Source organism: Sorex fumeus, unplaced genomic scaffold (assembly GCF_029834395.1).
Source record: "Sorex fumeus unplaced genomic scaffold, SorFum_2.1 ptg000037l, whole genome shotgun sequence".
Lineage (NCBI taxonomy): Eukaryota > Metazoa > Chordata > Mammalia > Eulipotyphla > Soricidae > Sorex > Sorex fumeus.
Genome location: NW_026606094.1, coordinates 24,956,989 through 24,976,784, shown reverse-complemented (window position 1 = coordinate 24,976,784; position 19,796 = coordinate 24,956,989). Strand labels below are relative to the sequence as shown.

Below are 19,796 nucleotides of genomic sequence, written 5' to 3'. Positions count from 1 at the left end.
AAAGTATCATGCTAAGCGAAATGAGTCAGAAAGAGAGGGATAGACATAGAAAGATTGCATTCATCTGGGGGATATAAAGTAACAAAGTATGAGATTAATACCCAAGAATAGCTGAGATCAGCACCAGGAGGATTACTCCATAACTTAGAGGCCAGCCGGGTATCCTAGAGGAAAGGGCTATTCAGATAGAGAAGGGAGCACCAAATAAAGGATGTTTGGAGGATCCTCCCAGGAGGGGAGATGCATGTCGAAAGTAGACTATGGACTGAACATGTTTGCCACTCAATGCCTCTTTTGCAGACCACAACACCCAAAAGGAGAGAGAGAACACAGGGGATTGCCCTGCCACAGAGACGGGGGGATGGGGGGATGGGGGTGGGAGGGATATTATCCATGGTGGTGGAAAATGGGCACTGGTGGAGGGATGGGTATCTGATCATTGTATAATTGAAACCAAAGCACAAAAAATTGTAAATCTACAACTTTAAAAAAAAATAAAATAAAATAAAGGGGAAAAAAAAAAAAAAGATCCACTAGTCCCATGCTTTGATGCCAAAAATTCTGACTCCATTAAAGTTTATTCACAATGATTTCCTAAAACCTAGTTAGTGCTACCTAAGACTTGTCCAGAAAAAAGCTTTCATGCACATAATTTTAGCACCCCCAACCACTCCCGCAAAAGAAAATTGTCCCTGGAGACAAAGCAGAAAAAAAATTGGGGGTTTGTACAAAATCACACAGCAAAATACAGAAGTCCCTCCTCCCCAAATTAGGAAGTGAACCTATTTTAGCTGCTTTGGCTTCTCTTTCTCTGGGATGTTTCCCTGATCCTTGTGGATCTCCCATATTGAGCTGTCATGCCAATATTGCCCACTCAGAGGGGAGGTGTCTTCCTAATCTCCAAGGCTAACGTTTACACCCAACCTCCAAAGTTGTTATTATACTGTGCCCCCAAAGCCAAATCTACACATCCTCCTCCCATTCCCTACCTCCATCTATTCAATGGCATTTTCTGGAAATAACATTTATTGGAACCACAGATGTGCCTATTCATTCACGTATTATCTGTGACTGCTTTCTCACCTCAAGTGCAGAGCTGAGTGGTAGAGAGAGCTGAGTGGTAGATATGAATATTTACAACTCTTTTTTTTCTGAAAAAGGAAAAAGATGGGCAGTGTTTGTGGTCTGTACTACTGTATTATATCTCAGAACTGAGAACAGTAGGCTATTAATGAATATTTGTTGTGGGATAAAGACTGTTGGCTTCTATAGTTTTATGCTCCCTAGGTGAAGCTCTCTTTACATTTAGGCTGATCCAAATAACCTGATTCCCTTTGCTACTACATAGCTCACCTTCCACTAACAATGCCTTTTTACTTATAGTATAGGCACCCCAAGGGCATTGCCCCACAATTTATTTTTTAAGGCTACTACTGAATACTAAATTTACTAGTGCATCAAATTTTAATTATGATACTTATTAGCATTTTGATAAGGATCCTAATGCTTACTGACAGTTTCATGGAGCCATACATTATTTATTTTCTTAATGCTGTATATGTAAAACTGGGAATTACTACCTACTACAAATGACAAAGTGGCACCATTACAATCCAGTTCTGTGTTTTCTCATGCCAGATAGGAAAGCTCTAAAGCATTCATCATGGAGGATACAGAGGAAGGAAACTATTCAATTTCTACTGGCAAATTTTTATTGAGTTCCTCTCTCCTTGCCTCTTTCCCATGCCTCTAGCTCCAAAGACCAAAGAGCTTAGAGACAAGAGTAACCAGGGACCAAATTGGTTTGACATAAAATAATAAAGAGCAAAATTTCCTTAGATGACAGCCCCCAATCCCAAATTACCTCAGAAATAGACAAATTGTCAGATTTTGTATTTTAGCTGATGTCAGTGACAAGAGCCTAGTCATGTGCAAAGAAAATCTAGTATCACATTGATTGGCACCTCTCCCCCACTCTGCCTCCTCACACACCTTTCTTTCCAATTACTAATATGTCATCGAGGTTCTCCAGATCGTCCATTAAAATCATCAAAGGAAGTTTTGTGTTCTGAGCCAGAAGGCTGTGTTTTCTTCTTTGCCTACTCCTTTTCCTCAAATAACTTAGAATTATTTTTTTAGTTCAGTATCAATAGGATTACCAATGCACATTATCAGAATATACAAAGTCCATTTTCTTTCTCCTTTGCTTCTCCAAATATTTGCCCATGGAATATTTGGAAATAAATGCAGAAGGAAAAATACTTAAAGACCCTTTATTGTATGTTTGTTATTCCAGTGTCAAGAATACCTATTGTGATAGTATTATTCAGCCAGGAGGTTTACTTCCCTTCCATGTGCTCCACATAAAAGGAGTTCCTGGGGTTAAGGAGAAACAATGCACAATGCCAGAACTTCCCATAGGAGAGCCCCATGGAAACGCAAACATATTTTTCATATGATTTGTTTATTTAACTACCCCTGACCACCCTTGTTTTCTGCCCAGTCATCCTCTATTCCCTTTTCCTGCTTTATATTTTTCATCACACATATCACTGTTTTATTATTCTGTTATCTGTGTATTAGCTTACTTATTTTTTTAATTTTATTGAATCACCATGAGATAGTTACAAACTTTCATGTTTGGGTTACAATCATACAATGATTAAATACCCATCCCTCCACCAGTGCACATTCCCCACCACCAATATCCCTGGTATACCCCGCCCTTTCCACCCTCCCTTGCCTCTGTGGCAGACAATATTCCCCATACTCTCTCTCTACTTTTGGGCATTATGGTTTGCAATACAGATACTGAGAGTTTATCATGTTTGGTCCATTATCTACTTTCAGCACATGTCTCCCATCCTGACCGGTCCCTCCAGCCATCATTTTCTTAGTGATCCCTTCTCTATTCCAACTGCCTTCTCCCCTTTGCTCATGAGGCAGGTTTCCAGCTATGGAGCAATTTTCCTATTCTGTGTATCTACTATCCTTTTTAATTTTGCCTTCCCCACTAGCATGGTCCTATACTTGACTGGCTCTTCCGAAATTATCCTTTGAATTCTTTTAATAATACCTAGCACACAATACCTTGAACAATATGCAATTCGACATAACATTTCTCACTGTCCTACTTGTCAAGTGCTATGGACACTGCCAGCTCTCTTTGCTGATCACCTGTCATTTCCCTCTTGGATCATCTCTGGGTATCTCTGCATGTTTTATCGATTCCAATGCCCCCATTCCTCTAACTCATGTGCCGATCACAGCTCTGAAACTATCAGAGCAGTTCTTCTCATTGTGCAGAGGACTTGTGTGTCTGGCATTTGCTTCTCCCTAAGAAAGCCTGCAGTGTCTGTTGAGATGGGAAGATGAGAGTGCCGCTCACTGGTCCAGGGGCCTCAGCTCAATATCTGGTTCTAAGGAGCTCAACATAACACACTGAGTGACTGAATGAATGCACTGTTAAGATTTTACACAAACACCAATCGTTCCCTGAATATTTGGCAATGAAAAAATAGACCCAGCACTTTTCCCTTGATAATAATTAAAACAATAAGGGATTGATATTTACTACCTGAATCTATGGTAATATTAACTACTTGGAGCATTTTAGATGGGGCTCAGTTTCTAAAGTAATTTCATGAACAACAACGATAAAATACTTTAAAAAATCAACTAAATTAATCTCTATCAACCATGCAGAATTACATTTCTGGAAATTAATGTGGTGATTCAAAAAGAATTATAACAATGAAAAGTGTTAAGCGCATTTGCTCTTGATATTGCCTTCTTCTATAATTCCCTGCTAATATCTTCATTTCTCAATCAAACATGGGTAAATTACATTTACTTTGCATTCCTCAGAATGCCATTAGCACAAATGATAGCATATCTGCGTAACTAATTTTGATTAAATTGTGTTGCATCTAAATATCTAGATGCCAGGGTTGTTTCTTCAAATGTTATCTACTTTGTTTACATTGTCGCCCACAATTTCCCCCTATGGTTAAAAAGAGTACTGTGTCAAAGGTGAAATCCCACAGAACTGGCAGATGGAGAAATAGATGATGAGAGCATTTTTGAATATCAATTAATTTCATTTTCGGGAATGATTTCTAGTTAAAGAAAGACAACCAGTTAGGCTTCTGCTTTCTGCTTTCCTGCCCTCCTGATGTTGCTGGTCCATGGGTAGCAGGAGTTCTTTTTAGGATCATTGCTGGCAGTTTTGTAAGAAACAGAGACTGGCAGTTTTTGCATGCGGCAATTATCTGGTATAAGAAAACATGAATTCCTCCATTTTTCATACTTTCTGTTCTCATGTCTGTGGTTTCCACAGTTTCAATTATTTTGTTACTCCAGACACCCAAAGAACAAAGAATTCATAAAGATATCGTCTCATGAAAGATCCATAACATCTCACTCTGTGTGCATGCATGAATGCAGGGCATGCATTTGTGTTTGTACGTGTGCGTGCGCGCACGTGTGTGTGTGTGTGTGTGTGTGTGTGTGTGTGTGTGTGTGCATGCTCCTTAAGTCCTGGAGACTTTGCGCAAATCATGCCACTTCAGACTCAAAAATGCTCTCTGGTGTTAATTCTCAGCAGCTAAGTTTTGAGTCTGGAGACATTTGATTTTTGAGTCATTTCTCCTTTTTTTGCTGATATGAACTTAATGTGGACCCACAGTCATCACTGCTCACTGTTGATACAACAGCCAGAGCAATACAGGTATTTGTTGGGAGCTAGAAGGGAGCACACCCAGTGTTCAGGGGACATTGCAGTGCTGGAGACTAAGTTTCCTTCATGAAGGCCCTGTGTGCACTCACACCTCCCTCCATCTCAAAGCCTTTTTTTAACCTTTTGGACTTCCGGGTAACCAAGTGTTTGGTCCAAAGGAGTACATCAATTCCATTCTAACCACAGCATCAAAGATTCTACAGTGAGACGTTTATGGAGAGGAGTACTGAGGACCTGAGGTAATTAAGCAAGGGTTTCCTTATTTTATGCAAACAACCATATGACATGTGCACTAAACTGGCAATCATGTGTATGCGAATAGAGCTGAGTGTTATCAAAACTGCAGAAAAGCTAATTCAGCACCTTTCTAGATGTTTGTATTTAACAATTTGCTGCATGTAATTATATGGAAATGGTAAGCAGTTTTATAAGCTGTTGTGATTAATTTTATCAATCCAGGGTTAGCAGCTTTGGTGGTTTTATTTTGCTCTGTATGTGGTGTTTTAAAATGTCTAGAAATGTCACTATCAATAAACTTTCCTAACATCAGATAAAACCAAACAATAAAGTACATCAATTCAGAGATTGACACCACCTTCCCCCTCAGTGGGGTTCCCTGAGCAGTAGTACTCATCCCACATCTAGAATCAGACACTGTGTTCTTATCTCCAGTGTACATTTATCTTCTGGTTAGTTATACTCCCTTCCACTGTACTCATATGCCAGTTTTCATCCAATTCACTCTTCTCTAGTCTCCTTCCTAGATGCTGGTTCCCACATCCCAGTTGTCCCATATGTTACCAAAGCTAATAATCATGAATCATAAAAGTCATGGTCTGCCCATATCCCTTGGAACCTGGGATTCATAACTGATACAGTAAAATATCCTGTTGTCTTAAATACCTACTCTTATGACCAGCTCCATTCATTTCTCAAGAAGATACTTTATTTTCACAAGCCATCTCCTAAGTTCTATGATCACAAAATAGAGTTAACTGAAGACAAATGCCATGAAGTTTGTGCATGTTCATAGATACAACTTTCCTAATCTCGGATACTCTAATTCGACCCTTGGGAAAATTGGAAAGACAGGAGCATTCAAGAGAAACACAAATCTAGACCTGCAGTGATAGTATAGTATTGCCTTGCATGTGACTGACCTGACTTAGATCCCCAGCACCCCATATGGTCCCCCTGAGCACTGCTAGGAGTGATCCCTGAGCACAATGCCAGGAGAAAACCCTGAGCACCACTGAGTGTGTCCCGCAAAAAATATAAATTAACTAAATTAAGTGCAAAATCACTACTCAGGTCTTTCTTGTGAACATAAAGGCAATATATTCTCAAATTTACCAAGTAGCACAGCACAAATGCAATATAAATGCAATACATTCTTAAAATTTACCAAGTATCATTTGCCAGTCATGCCAAAACACCATTGTTTTATACAAATTATAGTTTTTCCAGTAGTGGCATAAGGACCCTTAGAAACTAAGCTAGTTCTACTTACCAATTCATGGTACTCTTAATTTGTACATTGTGAGTTTAAACATGATACCAATTTTAAAGTATTACTTTTTTACTCTAAATACTCCTTTTTAAAGGACTGAAAAAAGATACCATTTATTGTCACAAAATTGGTATGTATGGTGTTTGGAATGATAACTTTAAGAATTTTTTGACCCAGTCAAAAAGTGCTTTGAAAGAGTAAAATTCTGACCATAAAGTTTTAAAATTCTTTAATTTGTGTCATTTTTCTTTTCCTTTTGTGTATGCAATAAAACAGAAGTTTTCAAAGTGTGCCTGTAATGTGTTGGGAATTCCCAGACCCACACAGAAGAGCTAAACCATCAACTACTTTTCATAATACTACTAAGATGGTGTTCTTTTCAACATGCTCACACTTTCAGAGATGGTAAAAGCAGTGACAGATATAAATGTTTATGCCTTGTTATCTATCAGGCTAGTGGTCACAATTTTAATCAGCATATTCTTCATGCAATTATTTTTTAAAGAGTCCTCTAATGAAGCAAAACATTGCTTCAGCTGGATTATAGAAAATTCAGGTTATTGAGGAAAAGTCACTTATGAAATCTAAATTACATTTCCAAGCAAAAAAAAATAAAATTTTAAAACCTTGTTCCTGTCACTGCAACTTTTCTTTATGGTATACATCATGAACTTCTGTATCACCCTTGAGCAAGGGCTGTACTAACCGGCTCTGTATCACTCCAATTTGAGTATATGTGCTGCTGAAGTGAGCTTGGCCACTGTAAACTTAACAGCTTAACAGCTTCACAACACTTCATGCTTCCTCAGAATAGCTGGGTGAAGATAGTAACAAATGTCTTTTCTTTTTTGATGTTGCATAATAAAATGTGCTAACATTTAGTAGATCAATATAATTCAGTAGGCCAATGTATCTCAAATGACCATTGCATGTTACTACAAAATCATGCATGAATAAGATATCCATTTAAGAAGCAAGGTAAAACAACTGATTTTAGTGTAAGAGAACATAAAATTTCATTGATAATTTTCAACATGTTTCAACACTGCAACGAGTATTTGATAAACTGTCTTTTACTGAGTTCTGACGGTTTATAAAGAATGCTAAATATTATTGAAAGACTACTAAAGGTGGGAGGGATAGGGGAGTGGGTGGGATACTGGGAGCATTGGAGGTGGAGAATGCGCACTGGTGGAGGGATGGGTACTCAATCATTGTATATGTCTACAACTGTACCTCATGGTGTTTCACTAATAAAAATTAAAAATAAAATAAAATCCAGTAATATATGATTAGTACATACTTCCACATAAATGCTAGATGTTTCTCTTTTCCTGTACTTCAAAGAACCAATATGCATAGATTAAATGTAGAATCAGAAAAAAGAATATATTGAAGGCCTATTAAAACACATATTGGGGTCAGAAAGGTAGTATAGTAGGTAGGATGTTTGCCTTGCACCGACCAACCAAGGTTTGATGTCCAGCATCCCATATGAATCCCTGAGCCTACCAGGAATGATACCAGTGCAGAACCAGGAGTAAATCCTGAGCACAGTCAGGTGTGGTCCAAAAGCAAACAAACAAACAAAAAGAAACATACTAAGGAGACTTGGAAGTCTCACGATGGAGACATTTCTGGGCCCACTCGAGCAAATCGATGAACAATGGGAGGACCATGCTACCATGCATTTTATAAAATGTTATTTTAACATGTTATGTATTTTCTGTTCTTAATTTTAGAGTAATTTAATAATTTTTAATTCTCAGTTTTAATTTTCAATATTATAAATATCAATAAACAAAATCACAAAAACTTTTGGAGGCTCCTCAATAATTTGGAGCTGGGGGTGTTTTTTTACAATCAGCAGTGCTTAGTAGTAGTCCTGGCTTGGTACTCAAGGTTCAATCGCAGTGACACTCAGTGTATAAGTTGCCAAAGATATCATGGTCTTGATCATGCAATTATATATTTCTTTTTAGAAAAGAACTAACTTCACAACTCCTTGCATGCTAGCTTTTCTAGCACATAGCGCCTAGGGTTTCTTCATACAAAGCATGAGTTGAAGTCCTTCAAGCCATCTTCTGCCCCACCTACTCAATAATTTTTAAGTAGCACTGTAGCACTGTTCTCCTGTTGTTCATAGAGTACATGAAGAAATTCTAAGATTTTTATTAAATAAATTGTTGGTACCCCAAATGCCCAAAAAGAGAAGACTGGTTAAAGAAACTATGGGTGAATCTACACAATGGAATACTATGCAGCTGTTAGGAAAAATGAAGTTATGAATTTTTTTATAAATGAATGGACACGGAGAATACAATTCTGACTAAAATGAGTCAGAAAAAAGAGGGGTAAACATAAAAAGATTGAACCCATTTGTGAGATAAATTTTAAAAAATCAATTAAAAATAAAATAAAAATAAATTACTGTACTATATCGATATAAGGTACAAATGAATATCTGTTAGTCCTTTATATACATATAAAATTAAAATTCTAAATTATTTTTTAAAAAATTAAATAAAAATTCTGTGCCAGAAAGCATTAGTTTAAAAGTTACTTTGTCAGAATATTTTTCTTGCTGGAACTGAAGCAATAGCAGAGCCAGTAGGGTATTTGTCTTGCTCATAGCTGATCAGTGTTCAATCCCAGGCATCCCATATGGTCCCCCAAGCATCACCAGGAATGATACCTGATTGCAGTGGCAGGAGTAACCCCTGAACCCCTCCCTCCTCCCTCACCCCCAAAAGAACATTTTTCTTCCTAGAGCAATGGTCTAAAGAATCTATGGATTCTTACATTCATTAAAAAATAAAAACTCTGCTCATAAAACCTAGGAAGAACTACACCAAAGATATCATGGTCTTGATCATGCAATTATATATTCCTTTTTAGAAAGGAACTAACTTCACAACTCCTTGCATGCTAGCTTTTCTAGCACATTTAAAATGTAATCCTCGTGACAAAAACCTTACTTGTATTTCCTTTAGAAAGTGAGTACATCTAGGGAACTATCACACTTGGAAAATTAGAAGTAGAATGCTGGTTTCAATTTTCTCATGGTTTTTCCTGATCCAATAGGTCTGGCTCCACACATCTATATTTAAACTATTTTGTTTAGTTTGAAATTATCCAGACATCTTTACTTGGCTTCTTTTTCCCATCTTAGTGGGATCACACTTCTAGTGGAAATGATTATGCCCTGTCAGTAGCATCAAGACATTTGGGCCAGAGGCAGTAGAGCAGATAGGGTGCTAGCCTTGCAAATGGTTCCATCTCTAGCATTTTATAAAATGTTATTTTAACATGTTATGTATTTTCTGTTCTTAATTTTAGAGTAAGTACTATGGCACTATATATGGTCCCTGATCACTGCCAGGATGATGCCTGAGTACAGAGTCAGGCACACGCCCTGAGCATGACCAGGTGTCTCAATGCCAGTCAGGCCCTCAGAACAGTCACTGGTGATATGTAAACTAACTCGAGACACTCCTATCAGGGAATCTGAGATCGACAGGCTTGACCCACACATTACACTTCTAAAAGAACTCAATCTGACAGTTTGTCATTGGATTTCTTTAACTTCCTCCTCCTCCTCTTTCTTTTCCTCCTCCACCTCTTTCTTTTCCTCCTCCTCCTCTTCCTTTTCCTCCTCCTTTATCTTTTGGAGTAGCCACCACATAAGAGCTACTTAATTTTTTAATGTGTTTCCGTACTGAATCAAACAGAAATAAATGAAGATTTTAATGAAACTGAAAAATACTTTATAAAGTCTGATAACATAAATACACAAGTAAATATATTTGCTCACATAGAAGTGAGGTTAAAGTCAAAGACATCAAAATCTTCTCTTGAGCTATGAATCCCAAGTTAGATGTTCTGTTTTGGCAATTTTTCTGTTTCTTTTTTCTTTCCATTTTTTTTGGTAATTCTGGGAAATCAAACCCAGATCTCATGCATGGAAGGTGTGCATTTTGCCACTGACCTTTATCCATGTTTGTTTACCCCTATTTTAATAGCATTGTTGCATACATATTAGAGCACCGTTTTAAAGAGAACAGGAGAAAGTGTAGGAATAGAAGAAGCAAATATTTTTATTTCAAACATAGCTCAGTGTAAGTCGATGCAGGAGATGGGAAGCTAGGTCATGAGGTGTTCCCCGAGGCAGCCTGAAGAGGGGTATGCTGTGGCCATAAGGACATGGATGTGTTCTGAGAGTGGCTTGAGAGTGAGAATCAGCAGAACTTGAGTTTGGTTGGATGGACCCTATTAGGAGTAGGAAGGGTCAAAGAGAACCCCAGTTTTCTGGCTTGTGCAGCTGAGCAGATGGTGGTGTCATTTACTGAGATGAAGAACACAGAAAGGAGAGAGGGATTGAGCAGGGGAAGGGGGGAAGTTGTGTTCAGCTTTGGACCATTGGTTTTGAGATGCCTGTGGGACATCTCAGCAGATTTTGAGGGCACATCTGCAACATCAGAAGAGGAAGCAGTCATCTGTGGCAGGAATGACAAATGGCAGCCCTTTGTTCTAGCAACTAGGGAGGGCTCTTAGCAACAGGAGACTGCCAGTCATCGGTCAATCCATTCCTTAAAGTAGAAGCATACAGCAACTCTGGAGTGGTTGTAGGTTGTTAATGTTTGCTTTGTTGCACACTGCAGCACTCTTTCCTTGCATTGTTCTCAAACAGAGAGCTGAAAAGTTCAATACCAATTCCCTGTGCATCCCTGTCCAAAAATCATAATGTGTGTTTCAATAACACTCAGAGTGAAGTAAAGTGACATTCAAAGATATATCCGGGATTACTCCATGCTAAGTGATACTATTCACACAGTGTATTTTTTTGTCATCATTCATTAATTAGTATGCTTCATTTGATTGTCTCTACCCTGGGCCAGACATTTTAGTATGGTGATGGTGAACAAACTTTGCAGATAGATTATCTATTACATCACAGCTGCAATTGCCCCCATCTGATATATTGCCTGACAAATAATTATTTTCTACTGGCATTAATTTCCAATGTCAGCTTAGAAATGCATGAATTCTCATTTATTAGTCAGGAATAGCACTATTTCAGTGTTTCAAATCTAACTAAGATAATTTTTCTCAATCATCAATTGTCAGATCAGAAGTAGGGTGGATAGGGGGTTGGAGCAATAGCACAGAGGGTAGGGTGTTTATATTGCACATGATGACCCGGGTTCAATTCCTAGCATCCTATCTGGTCCCCCGAGCACCACCAGGAGCAATTACTGAAAAAAAAATCTGCCAGCATCTAGAACAGGACTTAAAACTGAATTCCTTATTCTCAAAGGACTCCTCATTTGTGGAAGAAGCAAAACAGCCTAAACATTACTGCACACTCCAAGACCATAGAACAGGAGTCCCAAAACACACTATCCTTGAAAATAAACTTTAATTTGAGTATAACCATACTGATTTGTCTTCATATTTTCTGTGGCTTCTCTCTACTATGGCAAAGCTGAGTAGCTGTGACAGACACCATATGGTCTGCTGAGTCTGAAGTGTTCGCTTTCTGGTCCTCTCAGGGGAAACAGTGACCTCTATCATGGCTTCTAGCATAAAATGTTTGGGCAGTATTGAGAAGGGAGGGGGCTATATTTTTGTGAGAATTTCAAAAGAGATGTAAGAGAAAAAGTCCAAGCCAAACTTTTTAAATCCAGTGATGTATGTGCCATGTTTTGGAAAAGATTGCAGGAAGTTTCAGAAAGATGTAGAATGGATAATTAAAGGATCACCTGGCATAAGTATTGCGGGAAAGAAAATAAACAAAAAGAGTAACACGTACAGGAGGTGTAAGGGTAGGGCCCCAAGGTCTCTTATGAGTGCAGCCTCCTGGTGGACACTACAGTATCATGGTGGACATTTCAGGACTGGAAAGTAATGATATCACTGTCACTGTCCTCCCGTTGTTCATCTATTTTGCTTGAGTGGGCCAAGTAACATTGTGAGACTTGTTATTGTGTTTGGCATATTGAATACATCACAGGCAACTTGCCAGGCTTTGCCATGCGCTCCGAGAGGGGCGGAGGAATCGAACTCTGGTCGTCCGTGTCGGCTGCATGCAAGGCAAATGCCATACCCACTATGCAATGATATAAAAGCAAGAAATATGAAATTGGAAGTATAGAGGCCCCAACTCTTGGGAGAACAGGAATGAAAACTGGACCCAGGTGGGGCTTGTGTTAATCCAAATATTCATAGGACTCATTCCCTCACTTACAGCTCTTCATTTGTGACCTTCTGAAGGAATCTTCTCTAACCAACAGATCTAGAATGACATCCTCTTTCCATTCTTCCTTGTTCCCTCATCTGGCTTCATTTTTCCTCCCAACACTTAATACAAGTTACCATTATATATCCCCTCTTGGAGAGCCCGGCAAGCTACTGAGAGTATCTCACCCGCACGGCAAAGCCTGGCAAGCCCCCCATGCCGTATTCAATATGCTAAATACAGTAACAACAAGTCTCAAAAAAATGGAGACATTACTGGGCCCGCTCGAACAAAATTGATGAACAACGGGAGGACAGTGACAGTGACAGTGACCATTATATATACTTCCAAGAATATGGACTTGATCTGTTTTGTTTATTGGTATATACCCCAGTGCCTGGCCTACCACAAGACTCATTTGTTGAATGAAAGATGTAGACATAGATGAGTAGGAAAATACCAAAAAGTAGAGAGCCCACCATCCAAATGGGATGTGGAGATGGGAAGGGGAACACATGGAGAATTAACTCCCACATTCTAGCTTAGTGAGGTTGATGTTGAAGCCATTAACTAGGGGACAGGAAAGAGAACAGGTGTGGTTGTTGTAGTGAGTTTGCAGTGCCTATAAAACCTCTCAGAGGAACTGTTTAGTAGGTAGGTAAGAATGCAAAACTTGTGGGAAGAAGCATGTAGACTTGCAATCACCCATATCTGAAAAGGATATAGGACTTTTTTCAAGAAAAGACATGAGGGTTGGTGACTGAGTCTGGAAAGAGAAAGAGTTCTGTAAGCCACTGGCAGAGAGAAGGGAATCATGAAGATTTAGGGGAGAATATAGGAGAACCAAGAAAAAGAGCCAGATGAACAAAAGGAATATATTTTCAGAAGCAAAAGTGGACAAGAAATTCATATGCAGCAGGATTACGATAGACAGTCTGAGGAAGAGAGCCATAGGGATTTTCTGAAATTTTCCTGTAATGACTCTTACTGTTTATCCTTGTTTACAATTCAGAGCATTTACTGTAACTCCTATGACTAGTTTCCATTTACTTTTTTTTCCCCTTCCAGACTCAGAGAAAGAGCACTCACAGAGAAACCAGAGCAGTTTCTGGTGTTGACCACCCCTGTTGCCTCTATAAACAGAATATCTGGAGTGAAAGGATTATTACTCCAAACCATTTTAATGAAGTCATAAAATTTGCTTACAAATGGATGGACATGGAGAGTATCAGTCTGAGTGAAATGGGTCAGAAGGAGAAGGACAGATATAGAATGACTGCACTCATTTGTGAAATATATATTTATTTATTATTTTTTTAATGTAGGAGTACTGATATTCATTCAGCCACTAATTAGCTGATTGAATTGGGCATGAACTCCACCTTACTTTTTTTTCATAATTTTATTTCTTTATTTATTTTCTTATATTTATTTATTGAATCACTGTGGGAAAAGTTACAAAGCTTTCAGGTTTAAGTCACGGTCAAACAATGATCAAACACCTTTCCCTTCACCAGTACTCATTTTTCACCACCAAGAGCCCCAATATTCTCCCTGACCCACCCCTCCCAATGCCTGTGAGGCAGATGATTTCTACTTAACTTTTCTCTACATTGATTACATTCATTATTTCGACAAAAGATGCACATTATTGTTTAGAATCCCCCCCCCAAATCAGAATTGCTGAAAAGGCATTGTGATATACTTTGTTTTTTATAGCTGGTTATGAGAATCATATAATGATTTTGGATTTCTGAAAAGAGCCAGATAATTACAAGATTGGTTTCTGTGCATCTGGTGTTATGGCTGTGCCTGAGAACCACTGGTGGGGGCAACTCGTGACCTCGGTAGAGCATGAAGGACGAGCCAGTACCAACCCCCTTCCCATGAGACTGCAGATGCCCCGTCACCGGGCTCATACCTGGCTTTCCTGTAAGCTCCAAGGCAGCGGCCAACCTGCTTCCGGGGTGTGGGGAGGAGGTGGAAGGGAGCAACACCCTTTCCCTCCCAGGGAGGCATGGTGCTGTAGTTTAGTGCATGGTCCTTTCACTTCTCTGCCACAAGCTGCCAGACTCTGGATTAAGTCCTTTTGCCTCTGGAGCCATGGCCATGCTGGAGAGCTGCTCGTGGGGGGCAATTCGTGACCTCGGTAGGGCATGAAGGATGAGCCGGTACCACCCCCCTTCCCATGGGACTGCAGTTGTCCCGTCACCACCAGCTCATACCTGGTTTTCCTATAAGCTCTGAGGTGGTGGCCACCTTGTATGTGGTCCAGATGCATTTTTGCCAAAAGCCGATGGGTTTCGAGATTTGTTACTGAGTCTCTGGGATCATGGCCGTTAATCAGCTTGATCAGGAGCCAGAGAAGCTGTTTGTAGGTGGCAACTCAGGGTCTCGTTGGGATGGGGATGAAAGGACCAGTTCCACCCCCATCTGGTGAGGCCCAATGTGTCTCGTCACTGCAGGTACAAACCTGACTGTCCAGTGGCTTCTGGAGGATGGTGGTCACTGGGTCGCCAGGGGGAACAGGCCAAGGAACAAAACCTATTCCCACCTGGAGTGGCCCAGCGCCAGTTAACTTACTGCAGGAACAGGACGCATTTCTGCCAAAAGCCTTTGGGTTCCAAGATTGGTTTCTGAGTCTCTGGGATCATGGCTGTTAAGCACTTCGATCAGGAACCAGATTATATAGCTTCCAGTTATATAGCTGAGCCGGAGGTGGTTTGTGGGTGTGTCTCCCACATACCTAACTTTTGGCCATTTACTTTCTTGGTAAACTTTGCCCCAATTTTTGGGGGTCTGGCCAAAGACACAGCAGCAATTTGGGGGTATCTGAAAGTCTGATGGTGCCATCAGGCTGCTGATGCACTCGCCTCACAGGTACAAATTGCCCTGCTGGCGGCACCATACCCCCTGTGAAATATATTTTTAAAAGATAGTATGACACTAATATCCAAGGCCAGGTAAAACAGGAGCCAGGAGGACTGGTCACTGGTTGGAAGCTTGCCACAAGTGTGTAAGGGGAAAGGGCAGTTAAGATAGAGAAGGGACCAGTAATACAATAACAGTTAGAAATTATCACTCTGAACAAGAACTGAGTGTTGAAAGTAGGGAAAGGAATATACACGATAATCTTTCAGTATCTATACTGCAAACCATAATGCTCAAAAGGAGGGGGAGAGGCAGAGCGAGAGAGAAAAGTAGAGGAGAGGGAGAGAGAGAGAAGGAGAGAGAGAGAAGCAGAAAAATGGCTGCCACAGAGGCAGGGCAGGGGTGGGAAGGAAAACTGGGGACATTAGTGGTGGGAAATGTACACTGGTAAAGTGATGGATGTTAAACACTATATAACTGAAACTCAATCATGAATAACCTTGTAACTGTGTATCTCACTGTAATTCCACTAAAAAATTAAAAATTAAGTTAAAAAATCCAAAGCATTTTAATAATACCACTGCTATAACTCACAGACTGATCTATGGGGAATATATGCACTTGCTAATGAACTTCCATCTTGGGTCATTAGCAGAAATAATATGAAGTCATTGTTTGACTATGAATTACGGACACTAATAGATTTGTTTCATTCACTGATGTAAATAAGACATTTTATGGGAACCAGTGGTGAGCTCTTGGCATTTCTTAGTCTTTTCTGAATCTCATTGTTTGTTTTTCCCTCTCCTTTTTCTCTCGCATCTATTTCCATGTTCATATGATATGTTCTACGTGTATGAGGACCAAGAATGCCTGGCATAATTCAGTGATACATTCATTCGCTTCATTTGCTCTTTATGACCTGGCTTGTAATCAGCCATCTCTCCATTTCTTCGAAAGTTCTTATCTTTTAGTTTCTCAGATCCAAGGCTCTCCTGCTCTCTCTCTCTCTCTCTCTCTCTCTCTCTCTCTCTCTCTCTCTCTCTCTCTCTCTTTCTCTCTCCTATCTGGTTGGAATAGCTGGACTTCCCTTTTTCCCCTCCCACTAGCTGCATTGTTTCCTAAAATGCAGTCTTCTCTCTTCATTCCTCCTCTGATTTTCATCCTTTGTTCCTTTATTTCTTGCAAGTTTTCTAGTTGGTCTTCATTTATATGCTCTTTAAATGTTGTTCTAAAAATTATTCATCTGATAGGGATATGTAAATATATATATACATATATATGTATTATCAAGGATAGTGCCTTGATAATAATAGGTTTCTTTAGTAAGTCTGTGTGAGCTAAGAGACTTATTTCACATTGGCATTTTAAAAGGTTATTTACACTTAGGATATACTTAAAGCATTTTGAGAGACTTTGAGGACTAAGAATGAAATTGGGCACAGGTGAATTCAGATTGAGAACTAAACAAGTTCAATTACAAAAACACTAGCTCTGAGCGAAAATTATATTTAAATAGCCAATATTTGGACACTAAGCTGAATGTTAATTTACATATATTAAAAAGGCAGTTGCATTGACATTAATTAAATTAAAGCTATTTCTACAATAAAATTCATTACAGAAGTTAAAATGTATTATTTCGTATATTTTCTCTTTCTATATATTGAGATAGTGTTTGTTTATAACACCTGTCAGTCTCTTTCTGACTTATTTCATCCAGCACAACCAGTTCAAGTTCCATACATGTTGTGACAAACAGAACTTTTCGTCTTTTCCTTAGAGCTGAGTAGCATTCCAATTTGAATAGAAACCACATCTTCATCTAACTCTGCTGATGGGCATTTGGATTGTCTGCATATTTTTAATAAGAATTTAATTAATTTAGTGCTACACGTTTATTTTGATACAAATTTAAAGTCTAACTTTAATCTGTAAGTTTTTGTTTAAAAATCTTCAACTTTTATCTATTTATTGGGGCAGGGAGATTGGCCACACCCAACTATGCTCAGAGCTTACTCCTAACTATTCTCAGTGGTGTTTAGAGGACCATATGCAGTTCTGGGGATTGGCTGGGCGCAAGGCAAGCACCTTACCTCTGTACTATCATTCAGCCCTATTTTTTGCAAGATATTTAAGAGTCAGTTGTTGGTTTTTTTTTTAACTTTTAGAATCTAAAGTACCAGTATAAATTGTACATTGGTAGTATTACCAATTTTTTAGTCATTCCCATTAAATCTGGTTAATCTGGATGAGTTGTCAGTTGATGCCTAAAGCCCAAGTAACACATTTATTCATTTTAAGGAGTGGAATAACCAGTTCAAAATAAATTTGTCATGTGCTGATTTTGTTTTGGTTCCCAGAACCAGAAGTTACCTTGGAGCATAGAGCCAGCGCCTGCATACTACTGGGGATGAAGGTGTGTATCTAACCACATGCCTTGCTTTTCATTTAAAGTGAGAGATGTACAACTGTCATTCATCTGGACAATTAGATCCCATTGTAGGACTATTGATCTAATTTCTAAATTGAGACTCAAGAAATAAAGAAGCCCAAGGAAAATGAGAGAGATGGTAAACTTCTCATCTGTGAAGCAGTCAGAAAACACACATTTATTGATAAAATTTGTTGTCAAATAGGGGTGCTATTTGTGGTCCCCAAATAGGTAAAAGGTAACATCGAAAATCACTCATCCCAGATCACTGTGAATATCATCATCATCATCATCATCATCATCATCATCATCATCACCATCATCAAGTTTCAACTAGAAGAATTACAAAGCGAGGCAGAGACATAAAGAGAATAAATGTGAGAAAAACACACATATAGGCTTGCTTGTGGATTATCAGAAACTTTCCATTGGAAAAACACAATATCTGCAGGGTACAATATAACAGAGCACAATAAAACTAGATTGCTTCATTAGTTAAATGAAAATTTAATTAAAAAATTTGAAGGCAAATGTAATAGGCCACAGACTAAACTACTGCCCTACCTCTAGAAAGTATCTCAGTTATCCTGAGAATTTATTTAGTTAACAATTGCAGATTCATGGAGTATTTAGACATCCTTAAGGGAGAAAGATCAATAGTTCCCCTTTCAGGTAACTATCAATACATATTAAATCTTATGTGAATCATCAAGAATATAATCATGTATGGCATGACTATGGTTTTCAATTACATCTGGTCCGATGAAGCATTAGTTGCTTTACAGAGGTATATTTCAAAGACTTTCTGTGGTCTATAATATGGAAACATGAAAATATTGGGCTTAGTGATTTGCTACTGTGAAATGACTGCTGGTCTTGAATGAGGCCAAGAGCTTTGGAGCAGTCCCAAACACCCACTGTTTCAAAGCAGAGCCACTCAGATTAAAGCATACAGAAAAACCATATCTGTCCTCACCCTGCCAGTCAGCTTCCACAGATAACCACTGATCTGTAAGATTTATTTTTTAATTCTTTTCTTGCACCTCTAACAACTAGGATTTTCTCCTAAACTTGCATTTCAATGTCTTCCATCAAATGGGCTTATCTTTCTTTACAAAAACTCCAGTTTCTTTATTCCCTCTCAGGATCCAGGATGAAACCCACCACAGGTGGGACAAAACTATGGCAACTCAGAGCTCTATCTAAAGGCCTTTCAAGTCCGGGGTTCCTTATTTTTTCAAAGAAGTTAGAACTCTGGCTCTTTTTTTTCTTAGACTCTGGAGATATTTAAATGCTGGTAGTTGTGATGTTTAATTTTTTGTGTCAACTTAGCTAGGTTTAGGTGCCCTATTAATCAAACATTAGTCATGTATTCCTTTGATGTTGTCCTGTAGATGTGGCTAACATCTATAGACAGTAGATATTTAAAAAAAATTGATGGAACAAAATAAATAAGCAAAGGATATTATCTTTAAAAATGTGGGGGAAGGAGGCCTTCATCCAATCATCTGAAAGCCTCCATAGCAAAACACTTAGAGAAAAAAAATAAGGATTCTGCCCAAAAAATGTAAAACAGAGGAGCCAGAGAGATAACTCAAGAACACCATTCCTCAACCAAGCACTCCAGCTTTGGTGGTCCCCAAGCACCACTTTGAGGGATGGTTAACACCAATGGACGTGACCTCCTGAAAAAATGAAACAGAAATCCTACACTTCCAGGCAGTATATATCCCCTACTAATTACAGATTTACTTGTCCCAATAATAACATAATCCAATTTAAAATAAATATCTTATATATCTATATACATAGATGAGCATGTGTATATGCGTTCATATGTAAAATATACATACAACACATTAAATGCATACACATCTTTGCACACTTATTCTTGGTCTGTTTCTCTGGGGAATTGTGATGGTTAATCAGCCCACATTTTTTTTTCCCCTTTATTTTATTTTTTTTTTAAAGTTGTAGATTTACAATTTTTTGTGCTTTGGTTTCA

General features: G+C 38.7%; 1 non-coding gene across 1 annotated transcript; it reads right to left on the bottom strand.

Annotated features, from left to right (window-relative positions):
- Window positions 1-6,896: 6,896 nt before the first annotated feature.
- On the bottom strand, window positions 6,897-7,001 carry LOC130027866 (U6 spliceosomal RNA). The gene has a single exon (XR_008793084.1). It is a non-coding gene; the product is annotated as a U6 spliceosomal RNA (small nuclear RNA).
- Between the last annotated feature and the right edge of the window lie 12,795 nt (window positions 7,002-19,796).